Here is an 18,296-nt window from a genome sequence, read left to right as displayed (position 1 = left end):
ACTCTCTATAATTTCTATGATACGCATGTATTACTTTTATAAGGAGAAAAAATAGACATGAAAAATGCAGAAATATATTCTCGCCTTTTGTTTTTAGTCACTGTTTCAAGCTAAAATTGCAGTAATGCTTTTGAAAGGAGAAATTTAATCTGTTCAGGTTTTTCTTACTGGTACAAATTAGGAAAAGGAAAAAAGTATGGTCTGAGAACAGAGAAGTGATATACTCTGGTGGGAGTACTGTAATGTTTAAGTGCAGACTGGGGTCAGGTTAAAGGACTCTGTTTCTGTCTGGTATGCAGGAAGCAGCTGAAATCCGAGGTGAGGGCACTGAGGGCAGAATGGGCCTGGAGGCCCAGCAAATGTGGACGTGCTCCGTGTGGAGGGAGCTGTGGAGGGAGCTTGGGCGTGGACAGAGTCACCTATTGAGGTGATGCTTCCTTTGTTCGGTTGGAACGCACTGACTCCCCACTTAGTCAGGCCATCCTCTAAGCACCAGGGATTTCCCAGTGAAAACAAAAGGCAGAGCAAGGCCTGTCTCGTGCAGTTTTCTTCCAGAGGAAGTAGAGAGATGCCCCTGAGACTGAGTGGAGGACTCCCCACACAGGGCAGTGGGATCCCAGGCTCTGACTTGCAAAGCCGAGACGGCGCTCCACGACACATGTCCTCCTCTGGGGGGCTGACCTCAAGTCTGGCTCCCCAGAAATGCTAGGACTGGTGAGGAAGGCTAAAGTGCAGAAAGCTCTGGTGAACCAGCACTTGGGTTCCTTGAGCCCCACCACGGCACTCTGGGGGCCAGGGCAGGACACCCCTGGCTCTGCAGTGGGGGCTCCTGTTTGCCTGGCGGCTTGCTTTCAACACCCTTGGTAGAACAAACTGAAATTTAGCCCAACAGTAAGATGACTGTGTGCATGCTATGTGCAAGGAAACAGAAAGCCCCACTCCGCTAGGTGTGGGCACTAACCTGCATCGTCACAAACGCCACACATACCACACCATTCATTTTCTGTCTAGCAGGAAGCTGGAGTCAGCTTGACTGTGTGTGGTGTTTATTTATTTACACACCCAAGCAGTGAAAAATCCTATCCATGGTGCAGATCTAAAGCCTTAGTAGATACACATGAATCTTCAAAGAAAGTTTAAAAAATGCCTCATATTTTTTAATCTGCAAAAGCATATAGAGTAATGCTCTCTTTATAGAAACATGATAAGGATTACAATGAGAAAATGTAGGCTTATTGTTAATATCATTATTCTCAATATTCTTAAGAATATCCCAATTTCTCAAAAATGTATATGCTCTTAAAAATATAACTTGTTAATTCCTCACTATATTTCAGTATGGGGTATATAATTTGGGACAAAATGACATCCACAAGGGAATTCCCGGGAGACTTAAAATCGTGTTGCACCTTACCACGAGTGCGCCATCCATGTGTCCATGCCCATAAGAACCTTTTGACTCACACCCCCGCATTCAAAACCAAAACCAGGGAACAAAACCCATCTTCTGCAGCCCATTACGTCAGTGATGGGAAAAGTGACTTAGTGACTTCTGTTAAGAGATCCAAATGGACCCCGTAAGCTGTGTTGACATTCGTATTCCAGCCAGATTTTCTACTTTCCAATAAATGCAAAATATTCTGTGATGTATTTCAAGGCTGAAAATAGATTCAGAGTTCATTCCTGTAAAAAATGTTATTAAAATACATTTGAAAGTCCCTGATGCCAATATATAATCTAACTTACCATGAGTAAAGGCTAAGCTCCTTTAGTAGAAACGGAAGTACTCTGGGCAATTACTCTAGCAATGATCCCAGCAAGAAAGATATTTAATTATGTTAACAAAGGATGTGCATTTTCCCTTGTTCCTCCTTCTTTCAAACAGTTTCACCACTTGGTTCACAGAAGTCGTTTGTGGCTTCTCGCCCTGCCTTGGAAATCTCTATTATTAACTGCTATCACTCAGATCAGTGGGATCCACTCACCTGATTTCTAGACAACTGACCTTCTTTTGAATTTTAATTTTAGCTAAAACTTTTGATTCCTTCCATGGTTCAAAGATGAATTCACCAAGTAAGCAAGTCAGAACAGCAGTTTCTCTGGAAGTTTTCTGCTTTTCAAAGCGACCCAAGGGACTAAGCGACGGGGAGGGATCTGGCGCTCACCCCGAGCCTCCTTGCGTTCTCAACTTGAAAACGTCAGACCCAGTATCCGTCCACTCTCTTCCATCAGGGCCTGGCAGCGCGTGCAAGAGAGAGGGGTTGTGAGGCTGAGAAGTGGGGCTGTTTTCCTGAGGCGGGCATCATCCTGTATTTACGAAGTCCTGCGTATTTCTTATTTATTTAGGTTGTGTAATCATGGTCATTTTCAAACACCAGATGAATGTACAAGAGCCAGAGGTTTCATCTCGAGAAAGTGCAGAAAACTGGGTTCTGGGATTCCACTCCACCAGCTTCTGCGGAAGGAGACGTCCTCCAGGGTCAGTGATACAACAGAGAATAGTAAAAGGCTCCCTTGAGGTTGCATGTTCAGCAAGATTTAAATTCCCACTGGGAGCACACAGACCAAGAAAGCAAAGAGCTGATAAGTGTCAAAGGTAAGATTACCTCTAAGAAAACGATTTCAGGGCCTGATATTGGAACTGCTGACACCGATGAAGTCAAGGCGGAGGAGAGACTCTAAGATGTATCTCCTTTCTAATAAGAGCTTTAGTGTTCAAAATCTTCAGAAGAAATGACTGTTTATTTCGATATTTCTACATTTTGCTGGAGAGATTATTTTGACAAAAAGTCACGCACCATGTCAATATTGAGGAAATGTTCCCTAATCTGTCCCTGCTCTTGGAGAGTGACCACGCATTGTCTCATTAGAGACGGAAAGAAACCCTTCATTCAGCACACACATCTCCGTAACTTGAGTGGAGCAGAATTTCCTAAGCTAATTATCCACAGAACACTGTTTTCCGGAATGCCGGTTAGCATGCTATGAGATGTGTTGTGTTCTTTTGGTGTTGATACTGCAGCAATAAAATTAAGGAGATGGGCCAGGTGATGTGTAAGAACATATACCCAGCACTAAGTTTCAGGACCTTTGCTCTCTAGGAATGTATATTCCTCCATTTCTTTCTGCTGCTAATCAGTTTCAGGATGTGTCATATTCAAGGGCGGAAGCTCCTCTATTGAAGACCTCAGTCTCTTTCTTCTGCTTTAATGCAAATTCAGTCTTCTTTCGTGGCTCCTCCTTGAACTTTCGGGGAGCTTCTCCTGAGGCAGCACACTTATCAGGAACAACCCTTTCATTAGTCAAAAGACCACGGGGGTCACCTGTCAGAGCTCTCTCAACATTAGGTCTTTGATAATTCCCTCAAAGAATCTAGTCTTCCTCCTTGGTAGCCTCACTTTCTTATAGAGCCTATGGATTTAAATATTACAATAAAAAGGACAGAGGAATGAAAATGTAACGAATTTACAACTGAAAGAGCCAAGGAGATGATCTGACTCCTGAATAACCTTCCCAAACCCTCACTGTTTCAGACTACAGGCTCTCCCTTGTTTTTTCTCCACTAACCTCACCGCTGAGCTCGCCCCATATGGTGGTCCAGCCTTAATGAGCTTCTTTCCACCCCTTCCCAGCATCTCCCACCACCAAGAGAAAATACAGCCACCAGCACTGTAGCTCATCAACGGCAAGGTATAGAAATCAAGGGCGATGTGAGCTGGGCCTTTGCGTAGAATAAGAAAACCCCTGTTAGGATTCACTAAACATTCCTAAGATCTCTAAGCTTCTTGACCAATTCCTGCCAGTCCATGTAATCAAAACTGATGTGTGTCATTTGGGAGCTATGACATCAAAATGCCATGCACGAATCTCCAGTGTCTCTCATCCTTTGCTGCGGTGACAAGGTCCAGCTGCAAAACAGAGGAGCCCCCGTCCACCTGGGCCCCTGAAAGACTTCCTGCAGCAAAGCCTCCTCCTCACTGGTGTGGGGCAGGTAGGACGAATGAGAAATGTTTGCTGTGTTAAGCCATCGAGACTGGAGTTTTTGTTATCACAGCCCAGCCTGGTGATACATACATCCTTTAGCAGCCATTGGTTAAGAATTATTGCCAGCTCCGTAGTGACCAGGGGCAGGAGACAGATCTCTGGACAAAATAAATACCATGAGAAAGGGGACTGATCTTCAAGAATAGAGAAAAAGCAGTTTTTAGTGCCCGTTTGTAAATATGCCTTTAGCTATTCTCAGCAGATACATTGCACATGCACGAAGTCCTATATTAAGGACTCCTGGAGATTGCATTACAGATTCCTCACCTTGAGGACCCACCTGACCATCCAAGCCAACATTCCAGCGCCCTGAGTGGCTCAGATAAGGAAAGCAACAGTCCCTTTCCCTTAAATAATTCCGTCCGAGCAAGCCTTATTTCAGTCATGCTATCTCTGTATAGAATGAAACCACTAAATAGGAATGAAATCCTAAAAATACACATTCTGACTTCTCAATAGGAGAACGTGCCGAAGCCATTTCTAATCCCTTTAGGATTTTCCATACCTTAGCCACTCTTCCCCCCAAAAGATAAAAAAAGCTAAAATAATTTTTATCTGACTTGTGCCTAATAATAATATGAAAAATACATTATGACTTTTATTTCAGCTTCCACTAAATTTGTTCTATACAAAATATGTAAAAACATTTAAATAATACAGAGCACATTAACTTAGGACAGTCATGCTGTTACCATGACTCAGCCCTTAAGGGTGAAAAAAAAAATGCCTTGGCCCCTATTTTGACAAGAAGCAACTAGAGTGTAGGTGAGTGAAAGTGGGGAGGGAAGGCATATAAATAACAATCTTTCAAACTTCCGTTCGCGAATATTGTTTCGTGTCATCGCAATTGCACAATGAAATATGAAAGTTCAATTTCCTCTTCATTTCCTTTTAATAAAACTTCTGTTCATTTCATTTCTGCGAGAAGATTGAATCTAAATTACTTTGACTTCCCTTGGCCTAACTTTGTGAGTGCTACCAGACAGGAAAGCGGAGGCCTCCGTGAGTCTCGCCCGTGGAAATAAGGCGCCGGTGCCGCCTCTGTCTCTGTTCTGTGCTGATCCCCCTCTCGGGGCGATGTGGGTCTCCCGGGGGGCGGGGGCGCAGTGAGTGTGGGCCGCCTACTGTGTTGGAAGCCTTGCCCCTTCTCCTAACTAGGCCATCTTCAGAAAGAGAAAATCGACAAAGGGCCCCTTGGTATCGTTGGGGGTTTCTGTTTGTTTTTTTTCATCCATTCCACAGCAGATACTTCCTAGTGAGGTGGCATTTAAATTCACATTTATGTCAAAAATATTTCTGATGCACACCCATATAATGAATGGGTTGAATGGTATACCCCCAAACTCAAAGGTCAAAGTCGTCACCCCCAGGGCCCCAGAACATGTCCTTATATGGAACTAGGATCATTGCAGATGTAATTAATTAAGTGTGAATGCGTTCATACTAAAGTAGGGTAGGCCCCCAATCCAATATAACCAGTGTCCTTATAAGATGGGGAAATTTGGACACAGAGCCACACCCACTAGGAAAATGTTGTGTTGTGTGAAATTGAAGTCATGCTGCCATAAATTCAGGAAACACCAGAAAGCAGGAGGCAGCCTTGGGACAGACCCCTCCCTAGTGGCTCCGGAGGGAGCATGGCCCTGCCAGCACCTTCACCTCAGACTGCTAGCCTCCAGCACAGTAAGACAATAAATGTCTGTTGTTCAAGTTCATGATAGTTTGTTACAGCAGCCCTAGCAAAGACAGCCCAAAATGCCACAAACAAGTCACTAGCTTTCAGTGGTACCTTATTGCCTAAGACAAAACAACACAAACAAAAAAACTGGCATGGCTTTTAAAGAGTTCTTGTCACCTGGCTTCTGGGTACTTGTTCAGCCTAACCCTTCTTCTGTACCATTTGGCCTTTAAAACATTCTTTATTCAACTAAAAGTGCCTCCTTCTTCTACCTCTGGCCTCTGAGTATGGAATTCCCTCTAGAAATGTTGGACAATATATGGTTTAACCTTCATACAATCCTTACTATATTCCAGCAGTGGCATATTCAAAGGAGCAACTAATGATGGGCTATGCTGTATAATTTAATTAATGATGAGAATGAGAACATAAAGGGTGTGTTCTATAAAAACAATGTTGTTGTAAATGAATTGGAAGTCTCAATAAGATCAAAGAATTTTTGGATTAGTGGTAATAGCATAGTGAGATAGAAGGATAGAAAGTGTTTAGAGGAGAAGGCTGCACTTGAAATAAAGATTTTGCAAATGAGACAGTTATTATTCGTGTCTCAGATGTAACAATTAGAATGCATCCCCGAGGTAGGAAATAGTAGGCTAATATAAGAATGAATTCAGGGCTGCGGGAGACCAGGTTGTAGAGTAAATGGCTAATGTGGGTGTTGCATTTTCTAAGAATAACACCTAATAGTGGTAAATAATAGATAGCGATCTAATGGTTAAAATATTTAATGAGTGAAGAGAAGTGGCCAGAGAGATAATGAAGGGAAAGTGCATAGAATGATCTGATTTTACGTGTGTCAAAGAAACAGGTCATAGGGAAGAAAGGAAGAAAGTAAATGACGTGGATCAGCAATAAAAACACAGGGAGTCCCATGCCAGTTAAAGGCCCCGTGGAAATCGTGGGGTGAGAGAACGTAAGTTTCAAACTCTCCAAATATCACATAAAGAGAGAGCAACTAGATTACAAAACCAAAATTGACAGATAACATTTAGAACAAAACTAGATGGCAAAGTATCACCACAAACACTAAAATTCACGTGCGTGAGCCCAGGTACCGGTCGGTGGTCACAAGACCTGTGTGGTGTCTGTTTTGGGAGGAGAATGTAGGCACTGAGAAGGTAACCAAAAATAGCCAGTAGATATTCACTGAAGGACAGAACCTGAAACCAGGAGGCACTTTGACTTTTCCAGCGGTAGGGCTGGGAGCAGTGTGTACCCTCTGGTTTTTTTAACCTGATTTCCCCGGCTCCCTTTTTGGATAGAGCCACACACTCAGTTTTCATTCAGTCTCTTGTAGCCACACCCTAACCTCTCACTCGCTGTCTGCTCTTTGACGTTGCAAAAGACTACCCAGAGCCTTAGAACCCCACCTTCTTGCTGTATGCTCGTTTTCCCCCTCCCAAATCTATTTAACTTTAATGTTTTCTGTGGTTGGATTGATTTGGAAAGGAAAGATTGGGGCACTGGGAAATGGCATTAAAGTCATGCTCCCAAGTTTAATTACATTTTGCTTGCTAGAAGGAAAGCAGAGCAAAGGAAGGAACAAATCACTATCAAAGGATGCATATCAGATGGGAATCAATACAGAGCTCATTGCTGGTGTCAACATTATCAATGAGATTTATCCTTAGGGGCAGGTGGACAGCTGATCCACAGTGGGGAATGACCAGGGTGAAGACGTCCCCCCCGAAAAGTCACACCTTCTGATTTCTGGGAAGGTTCCCAGCACATAAGCTCTTCCCCTGGATGACAGGGATCTTTCAAAGCTGACCTTGATAATGCTCTTGTACTTATAAGCATATAGACATCTCCATCTGTCTACCTACCTATCTATCTGTCCGCAGCCTAGAACGGTAGACGGGCACAGACTGTGACACAACACAGATAGAGATGTGAGGCCTGACTCTATTGCTCCCTGGCTTTGAATAAGTTACTTCTCATCACCAGCCACTGTTTCCTTAAGTTAAAATGGCACCAATAACGTCTATGATTTGCCACAATAATCAAATTAGAGAATACAGATAGCGTGCGAGTGCTTTCCTCTGATTTGGCAATCCATAAGTATTTGCTATTAGTCATATTACATAAGATGTTATGTTATATGCATTTGTTATAACTAAAATTTTTCAAACCATATTTGATTTATTCTCATGGTCTGACTTGCATGAGAGTCCTCCTGGGGAAGACTGGAGGGGAAATATTGAGATCAAAACTATTTCAGAGAGCACAGGAGGGGGGGTCCCCTGCAGCGTTGGCCCTTGACCCACTGTTCCTGTTTCAGGACTCACAGCCTGCCTGAGACCTTCGCTGTGCTAATTAGTGCTGAAAGGCTCCCTGGGGCTTGAAAGGAGACTTCTTCCCCTGAATCCACATTTCCTGTGTGGCTGGCTTCCAGGAGTTTAGGCTTTGGGCCAAAGGATGCAGATCCATGGGGTGGGGCACATGCTTTTCTCAGGACGAAGTGGGCAGATGAAAGGAAGAAAGAAAGGGAATGTCAAAGGACTTGCTAATGAGATCTGTCCTTGTTGTGAGCCCTCCGGGCTGAGGAATTAGTGTGCAGATTGTGTGCGAATGAGCATGGCTACAGCTATACAATAACCTTTAAATGCTCAGAGAATGCAGAGTCACTCTGCCCGGTGCTTTTCCTGACTGGGTGTCCTGAGAAACGAGATGACCTATTTCAAAATGCAACTCCTGAAAAAGGCAAGAGAACTAAATGCAAACCCTAATGAACAACTAACTCTAAGACATTGACTGTTAGTAAACACTGTGGGACTCCACCCTTTGTGTGTGCCAGTGGGCTTTGGTGGCTCTTCCTCAGAAACCAGTGGTGGGCAGGTATCCAGGTCAGAGCTAAATCGCATCCTTTGTTGACCCATCCAACAACAGTCTGATACTGAGAAGTGTCCTCCTCAGTTTATGGGAGTAAACACTCCATGGTCTTCTCTTCACCTGCCTCTTCTTCTTCCTCCTCCTCCTCCTCTTCTTCTTCTTCTTCTTCTTCTTCTTCTTCTTCCTTTTCTTCTAAAAATCCCTTTCTTCTTTGAATTATATGAAGTCTGTAGACACTAAACACGAGGTAGGGGGTGTGATTATTTTTTTTAACCTTTAGTTAGTGCAAGATAAGAAGCAGCAAAAAATACTGAGGCAATCTCTAAATGGCTGTCCTGATACTAATTTCTTATTCGAATTGGATGTCTAAAGGCATCTTATTTCTAATCAATTTTTATTAAACTCGCACACACACACATCCCTACACTTTGACCTTTTCTGCTCAACCTTTTTGGAGACGAGGAAAGCATTTTTCATGGTTCCCCAAGTGCTTACAAGTTTATCAGCAAGCCGTGCACATTCAATCACGCTCCACTAATGAACTGCTGCTGTCAATTTAGTCCTCATAAAAGCACAAGTGAGACAACACAGAGCGGTGATTCCCGAGCCCTGGTCTGCGATGCCCCAGGGTGTCTCCAATTATTTCCAGGAGGGGGTTGAGGGTGTCATGGAATTCTCTGACAAAACTAATTTCAATCCACTTCAATGTGCAAAATTGCCGGCCACACAGCACTTTGATTCAAAAGGACATTTCAGAAAATCAAGTGAGTCACAGTGGGGTGTTAAGAGTAGAAAAACAAACAAACAAGAAATTTTTGGTGTAGAAATTTATAACCAGTTATGTTTTTTTCTTCTTTTGTCCACATGGCAGGTGGTGACTCCTACTGCGATCCCAATATTTAGGTAGACTCTGCTCAGGTGCAAAGGAGAAGAAAGTAAGGGCATCTAATATTGATTGAGAGCTTTCAATGTGCAGGGCATTGTAAGAAAGGTTTTTGAATATTACGTTTCTATCCTTATGAGGTGGAACCAATATGAAAGGTAACTGGGAGCTTAGAGACACTAAATAATTAGCTCAACTTCCAAAGCTGATAAAGCATGGAGCTGGAAGCTGAGCCTATAGCTCTCTAATTTCAAAGCTTACATTTTTCTCATTAATATGTTTTCATAAATAGGATATGAGAAACCCGCATATGGTCTGACCGCAAAGAAAAACCACCTGAGAACTCAAGGGCAGTTAAATAGATATAAGACAATGAAAGGGTGTTGAATTTTATGGTAAAGGAAAAAATAAGATGAGATATCAATGTAGGATAGGGGAAATAATAGAAGGTTTTGTAAACTAACATACTTAACACCCTGAAGAATGAGTAAAATTAGAAGACACTGAGAAGGGCAGAAAGAGGATTTTAAGTAGAAGAACAGCTGGGAGAATTTGGTTGGATGGGAGAAAGGACTCCGTGGTCCCAGGGAGATTTGATTACCTGGAGTGGCCAGTTTGGGTAGAGCAGGAGCAGGAAATCCATTTAGTTAAGTAGTGTACGGCCAAACTCAAGAACTGTTAAACCTTGGCAGACAGCTGTCCCTTGCCTTATCTTGGTTTTGGTTTTGTTTTTCAATGGGTGTCTGAACTACCTCTGCACCAGAAGAGCCGCAAAGAGCTCTGCACTCACTGGAAGTGAATTGTCTGGGGACTCCTTTGAGCATCAGCACCCACCTGAGTCTCAATCCACAATGTCCTCATACCTTGAAATTAAACCACAGCACAGTGTATCTATGATTGCTACAGCTATAATCGATAGCCCTGATCTCTTGACAGATTTCCAGACCTTTGAATTCAAGTACCTGTTTGGCAGCTCCAATCAGATGTCTAATCAGAACATTCTAACTCAATATACCTAAATACAACTCTTGATTTCAGTAAACAAAACAACACAGACTATAAAGTTTGATCTTTTTTTTTCCTTACAGTGCTACCTTGGCCTCCTATTTTTGTTTTTTTCTTCCATACCTGGCAACTTTTATGCAATCAGTTCTCCAAAACATAGCCAAAGTGTACTTAAAAAAAAAAAGGTCTTATCTTTAAAAGTCTCCAACATCTTTCCATAATTCTTACAATGGAATCTAAATCTTGTTTCCTTGGCCACAAGCCCTTGAATGGTTTTCTCCCTGTCTTTCTCCAATGTCATGAAACAAGCCATTTTTTTCCTCTTAATGGTCCAGCCACAATGGTCTTGCTTGTTTCTCAGCCTTGCCAAAGCCATCCTTGTCACCCCAAGATCTCTGCATCAGCCGCTCACTGCCTCGAATGTCCTTCTCAGCAGTCTTTGCATGTTTGTGAAGTATTCAAGTATTCACTTTGCCATTCAAGTATTAACTTGTATGTCACCTCTTCAAAGAAGCCTTCCAAGCCCCCATTCGAAGCAGGACATCCACTTAGACGGTCTGTCAAATCATTCCCTACAGTTTGCTGCATGGTACTCACTATTATCTAAGTTCTTCTTAGCTATTTCTCAGATTAGTTTTATGATTCTTTTCTCTCTGACCTCACTAGTACGAGGGCCAAAAGTCCTTCTCTCCTGGTTCACCTTTTACATGCATGCCAATATATGTGGCCTTGAGGATGGCTCAATAGGTACTTGCTGTGTTAATGAAAGAGTCAACCAATGTCCAAGTAGATGTTTGACATCATGAAAATACACATTAGTAGGCAAGTCGAATGATATGCAGGCTTAATTGAGTAGGAGGTGACCTGAATCTGAATATAGTTTGTGTGTACAACTCAGGAAGTGGGAATGGGAGAGCCAGTACATGGGGGACAGCTGGAATGGAGCAGAAAAGGAGAACCTGAAGAGAAATACCATAGGGAAACTTGGAAATATTTCATGACTAATTGCTCTGAAAATATATAAAGTTTTCTGCTTCCTAGTCTTGGAGCTCATGTAAAGTTATCTGCTTCCTAGTCTTGGAGCTCTCTTTACCATAAGGTAAAGAGAGTCCTTTGGCAGGAATATGGGAAGTAATGCCCCTTAGAAATGATGTTACGTCCCAGGAAAAATATCCAGTAGGGAACTTACTGACCTGACATGTTGGCAAGACCATGCAACTTCCAGGGACTGATTTTGGCAAACGTGGTAAATAGGACCGTTGTTGAAAAATATTCAGCCCCTTTCCATGATGCTATATGTAGGGAATGAATTTCTTTGCCCCCTAGGTTTGAGCCCATTTATTTGACTTCTTTAGATAATATGAGACAGGATGCAAAGAGCTTTGGAATGTGCTTGAAGGGTAGGTCTTTGCCACTCACGCTTCTGCTGTGAGAAACTTAGCTGCTGTTGTGAGGGAGGGGAAAGGACACAGGAGAGAATTCCACTGCACCCAGTCTGCAGCCTGCAGCCAAGCCCAGTGAGCCTGGGCCAGGCCATCTGAACCCCAACCAATGTGGAAGAAGCTGTGTGAGCAAAGATAAGTGATTATTATTTTAAGGCCATAATTTTGGAGTGGCTTGTTAAGCAGTATTGTGGCAATTTCTGATTGACGGAGAACTGTCAGAAAAGTTAAGGTCTCTAAACTGTTAAAGAATTGAACTTGCTGGATGAGTGAGCATAAAACATGACAAGTAGATAATTAATGATTGAGTACTGAAAGATTTCTTCGTTAAAAATATTGTTTTCTTTTTTTAACATTGATTGTTTTCATTCACCACAATGTAACTCCTCTCTCTAATAATATTTTTAATTCACTCACTGATTTACTTATACATTCATTCAGTCATTCAAAAATACAAATTGAGTGATTACTGTCAAGATTATAAAAAGAAAACTAGATAAAGTATGCATTACAACCTTGATATCCAGACTTTCTAACGCACTTTTCTGCACTCTTCCCAGATATATAACTGTATCTTCAGCTGCCTGTCGTACTCCAGATATATATTTTAAAATGTCAGCATAACCTCTTGGATGTCCCAGAGGTATCTCAAGTTCAACATATTCAAATATTAGTTTATTAACTTTCTCACCTTTTAACCAAGAATCCACCCTTCTTTATGTCTTTCCCACATGTAAATCCGTTGTCACTTCACTCAAGCCAGAAAACGGGACTGTTCATTTCTCCCTTCTCCTGTTCCGTTCCCAGACAACCCTCTCCCACCACCAAGTCTATCTCCTAAATGTCTTTTTGGGCAGTTCTCTCCTCTTTGTCACCTGTTGTCACTCCTCTAAGACAAGTCTCTTATTCCATTAGAACAGGCATTTTGTGTGTGTGTGTGTGTGTGTGTGTGTGTGTGTGTGTGTATGAGAAATAAATGAAGAAAAATGTATAAGGAGCTTATACAGTTTCTAATATAAGTATATCATTAGTTTTTCTCTGGCTAGAAAATTCATATTCATCTGTTAAGCATCAGCAGAAATGCTATCTCTGTATGGAGACTGAGTATAGCATCTGGGATGAATCAGGCCTAAGGAAAAGCAGAAATACTTCCAGCAGTTTACCCTATGAGCCATTAAACAGAGGAGGAAGGGGGAAATTCAAACATAATACTTGCACACAGAACCAGTTTTCATTTGAAAACTTTAATGAATAACCCAGAAATTAGAGCATTAAATTGACTTTGTCTTTAATTCCCACCAAATATTTTACAAAGAATCTCCTGACAGACTAGTTTATTTAAAAAAGGAAACACCAGACCTTCAGAACCTCAATTTGCCTTATTAAAATAAATGAATTTTGGCTTTGTTTGTGCTTAATCTTGGCTGGAAATTTACTTTACCCAATCAGGAGTTAACAAGCCCCACAGGAGAAATCGAGTGCCGCATAAAAATTCCACAGGAAATCCACCAATAAATCAGGTCAGGCAAGGCTGTATATATGGAGATTTCTAGACCTTCTAAAGTCTATTAAAAACCTCTAAATCCTGCTTTAGACAAAACACGAAGGAGGGCTGGGAGCTCCGACATTCCTGAGAGGTCCTTCAATGTCTACATACTAATATTTAATCATTGAAAATGTCTCTATATCCAAAATTAAGTCACTTAGGCTTGGTGTATATATCACACATTAATTTTGTATGAACTTGTGTTCTGGCATAAAGCGGTTTGTATAAGAGGGAAACAAAATCCTCTAGAGATGAGCACAGGACATTTCTGTCCTGTCCATCCTTTATCAAAAGAGAGTGGCGATGATGGTCTAACAGTAGGGCATTCGGAAAGCAGCTCTTGATGGTATCCTTCCCACCTGTCTGCCAAAATACCTGTGAAGACGCTGACACAAGTGAGAAATCACATCTCTGAAAAGTAGACATGACTGTCAATTTGACTCCCACAATTTCAGAGGAATTTCCATGTGCCCCAATTCTGAAGGCAGTAAATGGCAAAGCTCTAGACTTAGAGTAAAAAGGCCATAAGTGGGATGGTCACTAATTGATTCTCCCATTCTTTGGCCCATATTTCACATGGTCATACTCTGTAATATGCTAAATATTTAACAAGCTGTTAACCTACCGCACCCCTAACACTGAAGGCCAACTTGTCATTTGATCGTGTGCCAGGTGGGGAGGTACCCCATTTCTCCCAAATGCTGCTACTTTTAATACTCCTCCCTCATAGAAGTTTTCCTTTTTAAAGAAAGCATGGAACTTCAAGAAGACTATCAGGCAGGGAGCAAAAGAAGATGGCAGGCGACGGCACTCCTGGAGATGAAACAAGTCCTTAGTGAAAGTTGCGCCAGGGTCTCGGTGACAAAGAGCTCTCGCAAGGGCTCGCCCAGCTGTGAATTTTCATCCTCTCCAGTCACTCACAGCATCAGAGAGCCAGGGGCTGGAGAACACGTACAATCCTTTTTTTACAGCATTGAGCCTTACAACAGGGAGCATCCCATGGACTTTGAAAGAGAGGCTGAAGTGAACAGCGAGGCCAGAATAAAGCCACATACTCTGTTTATTGTCAAATACCAAAAACAAAAGCAATGCAACCAAACGAGAAACACTCTGGGCCATCTGCACATAGATGAAGAAAACAGACCCCTTTGGCTCCCTCAGCAGCACCGTGGGGTCATCAAGAACAATTGCCTTACGAAAGGCAGCCAAGAAAAAAGTGGTGGATCCGTTTTCTAGGAAAGATCAGTATGAAGGGAAACCCCCGGCTGTGTTCAATGTAAGAAATACAGGAGCAACACTAGTCACAAGGACTCAAGGAACAAAATCGCATCTGATGGTCTCAAGGGTGGAGTTTTTGAAGTGAGCCTTGCTGATCTGCAGAGTGATGAAGTTGCATTTTAAAAACTTAGGTTAATTCCTGAGGATGTCCAAGGCATACATTGCCTGACTAATTTCCATGGCATGGAACTTACCCATGACAAAATGTGCTCCATGGTCAAAAAATGGCAGACCCCAGTTGAAGCTCATGTTGATGTAAAGACTGATGGTTATTTGCTTCACCTATCCTATGTCGGTGTTACCAAAAGGAATTCAGCAAGGCCTCTTATGCCCAGTACCAACAAGTTCTCTGAATCCCAGAAGAAAATGATGGAAATCACAACCCGCAAGGTGCAAATGACTTGAAAACAGTGGTCACCAACTGGTTCCGGAAAACGTGGGAAAAGACGTAGAAAAGCCTGCCAGCCTATTTATCTGCTCCATGATGTCTTGGTTAGAAAAGTCAGAATGCTGAAGAAGCCCGTGTTTGAACTGGGAAAACTCTTGGGGCTTCACGGTGGAAAGCTAGTGGGGAGGAGACAGGTGCTCAAGGTGAGTGAGCTGGGTATGAGCCCCCAGTCCAAGAATCTGCTTAAAATTCAGATGTTTAATGGGGACAAATAAAATATCTTATTTTGATTAAAAAAAAGAAAATAGAATATTATCCTAAAGAGCCAATGAGAGGACAAACAGGCCCCCCTTTCATAAAAATAACTGACTGAAGCCAATACTATGTACCCATTTACAGTGAGACCAGCAATTGACAGGAGGAGACTTAGCCTCACTCATATAATTTTAAAATATAATACTCCTCATCCCCTTGGCCATGTTTATAAGTGACTTAGAGCATATCAAATTATTTTACGTCTTGTGGCAGGGAAGGAAACATGAGGTTTTCTTCATTCTCCTCTCTGAATCCTCTGTACTGAGAATCAGAAGGTTGGGACAAATGCAACCTCTCTTTCCCTTCCCAAAAGTCTTACATTACTACACTGTGACACAATTCCCATGATTCCAGTTCCTTTCCATTGAAAAAGATACGTTAACTTTATTTTCAGAGTTCTCAAAATGGAAACTCAATTACAAAACCTTGATTTGGCTGTTATATAGGTTAAGTCTCCCGGTTCATGCTGGTCCATCAGCTTCTCCCAGTGTCCATTTCCACCACCGTAGAAGGAAGTGATGGGGTTTGAACTGTAGTCTGTGTGGTTGAGGAGCTACTAGGGTCAGGTCTGGGAGAGAGGTAGTTGGCCAGGTCTCCATCCCCGTCCTTGCTTCAACTGGGGCAGTTTTGCACTCATCTGGTTTGCCCAGTGGTCTTCCACATGAGCGTGCATCCTGTTTGAGTCAGAGTTCTCCAGAGAAAGAGATAACAGCAGATTTATTAAACAGATGTATTGGAAGGAGCTGGATCGCATAATTATAGAGGCTGCTGAGAAGTCCCCCTACTTCCTGTCTGCAGATGAGACCCAGGAAGCCAGTGGTGTGATTCAGTCCAGGCCCGAAAGCCTGAGAACCAAGGGCACTAAAGGCAGGAAAGAGGAGATGAATGTGGTAGCTCCAGGACAGGCGGGCAACTTCTTCCTTCCTCCTCCAACTTTTTGCCCCCTTCAGGCCCTCAAAGGGGGAGAGAGGGAAGCTTGCTTTGCAAAGTCCATCAAGTCAAATGCTAATTTTATCCAGGATGAAACAGCAATGCCATTGCGTACTTTTAATTGTGAAAGGCAGTGATGCCGAGTCAAATTCCTTTCAGTGAGCTTTTCATATTCGCAATAAAAGACGGGAGTAGTTCGCTCTCCCACATCTCGCCTGTCAGTGTCAAAGATGTCATCCGGACCCGATTTACCATATGAGAGCATTGGTGGTGATCGCGTAAATCCTTGTTCCTCTGTCCTGCTATCAAACACACTAAAAGGGGTGTGCTTTAAAAGAAGGATACTGGCGGGGAGATGCTTAAAAACGTGTTCCTGGTGCTAGTCATGCAGAACGCTTTCCTTGCCTTAAACTCGTCAGAATAAAATGTGGAAAATTCCCATTCCTTTCTCTGACTAACAAAAATATTGAGATAACACGATTAATGGGGAAAATCAACCGTCGGACGATTTTGTCATCAAGTGTTTTTTCAAACCAGTGGAATTCAAGGACTTTAGGCTTTTCTGTTTTTATCATAAATTTTACTTTAATGTCTGGATATAGCTGATTAGGAAATGTGGACTGTAATTTAAAAGAAATACAGCAGCAGCAAGGGTCTATAGAAAGATCTCCTTGAGAGATGTATTAGCTTAAAGCCCTATCTAGACCACTCATAAATTTTTGGAGGGAAATTGATTTTGTTTCCTCTTTGCTGCAGTAGTAAATAATCTTATAGCTTAGAAACAATTCCTATGCAAACTTTTCAGGATATACGAAAAAGAATAGAATTTGTCTCTCGCGAAGGTATGATATCACACAACAGTAACACTATACCTTGATTAAAATAAAAGTCCTTCTAAATTACTTTGGATAATATGTACATTATTATGGATTTTATTCTGAAAGGTGTAATATATATAACTAAAATAGAAAGTAAAATAATAGAATAGACAGTACTGTGTGGTCAAATGGCATTTGTCCATCCATCCATCCATCCAACATATATTGTTATCACATTTACTATGTGTCCAGCCCCGAGCTGATGAGTGAAGACACATTTTATGAAGAAACTCATAAAATCCTAGCTGAGTGACTATCAGCACCCACAGTGTAATTCATGGTAAATAAGTGATGCCTAGTAATATGTGTATGTAGAAGTGTGAATGAATAGAGAAGTCCAAGCTGGCAAACAGACTGTGAATTTGCTAAAATAAGAAGCAAAATAATATTGAAAATAAGGAAGCAGACTTTTGCTTAAGATAGATCTACATGATAGAATTCCAGTATTAGCAACTTTTGGCCACTTGCTAGGTGATTTTGGCTAAATTCTGAACTCTCACAACTTTGGAATGTCTGGTATGAAAATAGGGAGAAAGTTTCACTCAAAAAATTTTGCAAGATTAAGACAGTGCAGAAGTTATTATGAATATTGTCAGAGACATTATATGTCCTTTCTTCTTCTTTATAAATTTGCCAGTTGAGGAGGAGGCATCAGTGGGTGTAAGTGTGCCAGTTGTAAACGAAGGGATGTAGCAGAACCAAGGATCAGCAGGGTGATCCCATGTAGTGAGGACTGCAGGTCAGAGAAGGGAGTTATCTCTGAATTTTGAGGAACCTCGAGTGCCATGCTGATGTTTTCTATTGCATCCAATAACATGCTTTAAATATAGTAATAAAATGACAAAAATACCGTGAAAAGAACTCAAAATTAGTTTCATATGCCAAATGATTTCTGAATACCAGTATTAAAAATCAAAATAGTCCCTTGTATCACAACATGTGTTAAAAGTAATTCCAACTGAATTAAATTATTAAATGTAAAATTCAGAAAGAAATATTTTAAATAAGAAGCAAATA

The sequence above is a fragment of the Phyllostomus hastatus genome, unplaced genomic scaffold (assembly GCF_019186645.2).
Source record: "Phyllostomus hastatus isolate PE091 unplaced genomic scaffold, TTU_PhHast_1.1 phas_scaffold_345, whole genome shotgun sequence".
NCBI lineage: Eukaryota > Metazoa > Chordata > Mammalia > Chiroptera > Phyllostomidae > Phyllostomus > Phyllostomus hastatus.
This window is presented reverse-complemented; position numbering follows the sequence as displayed.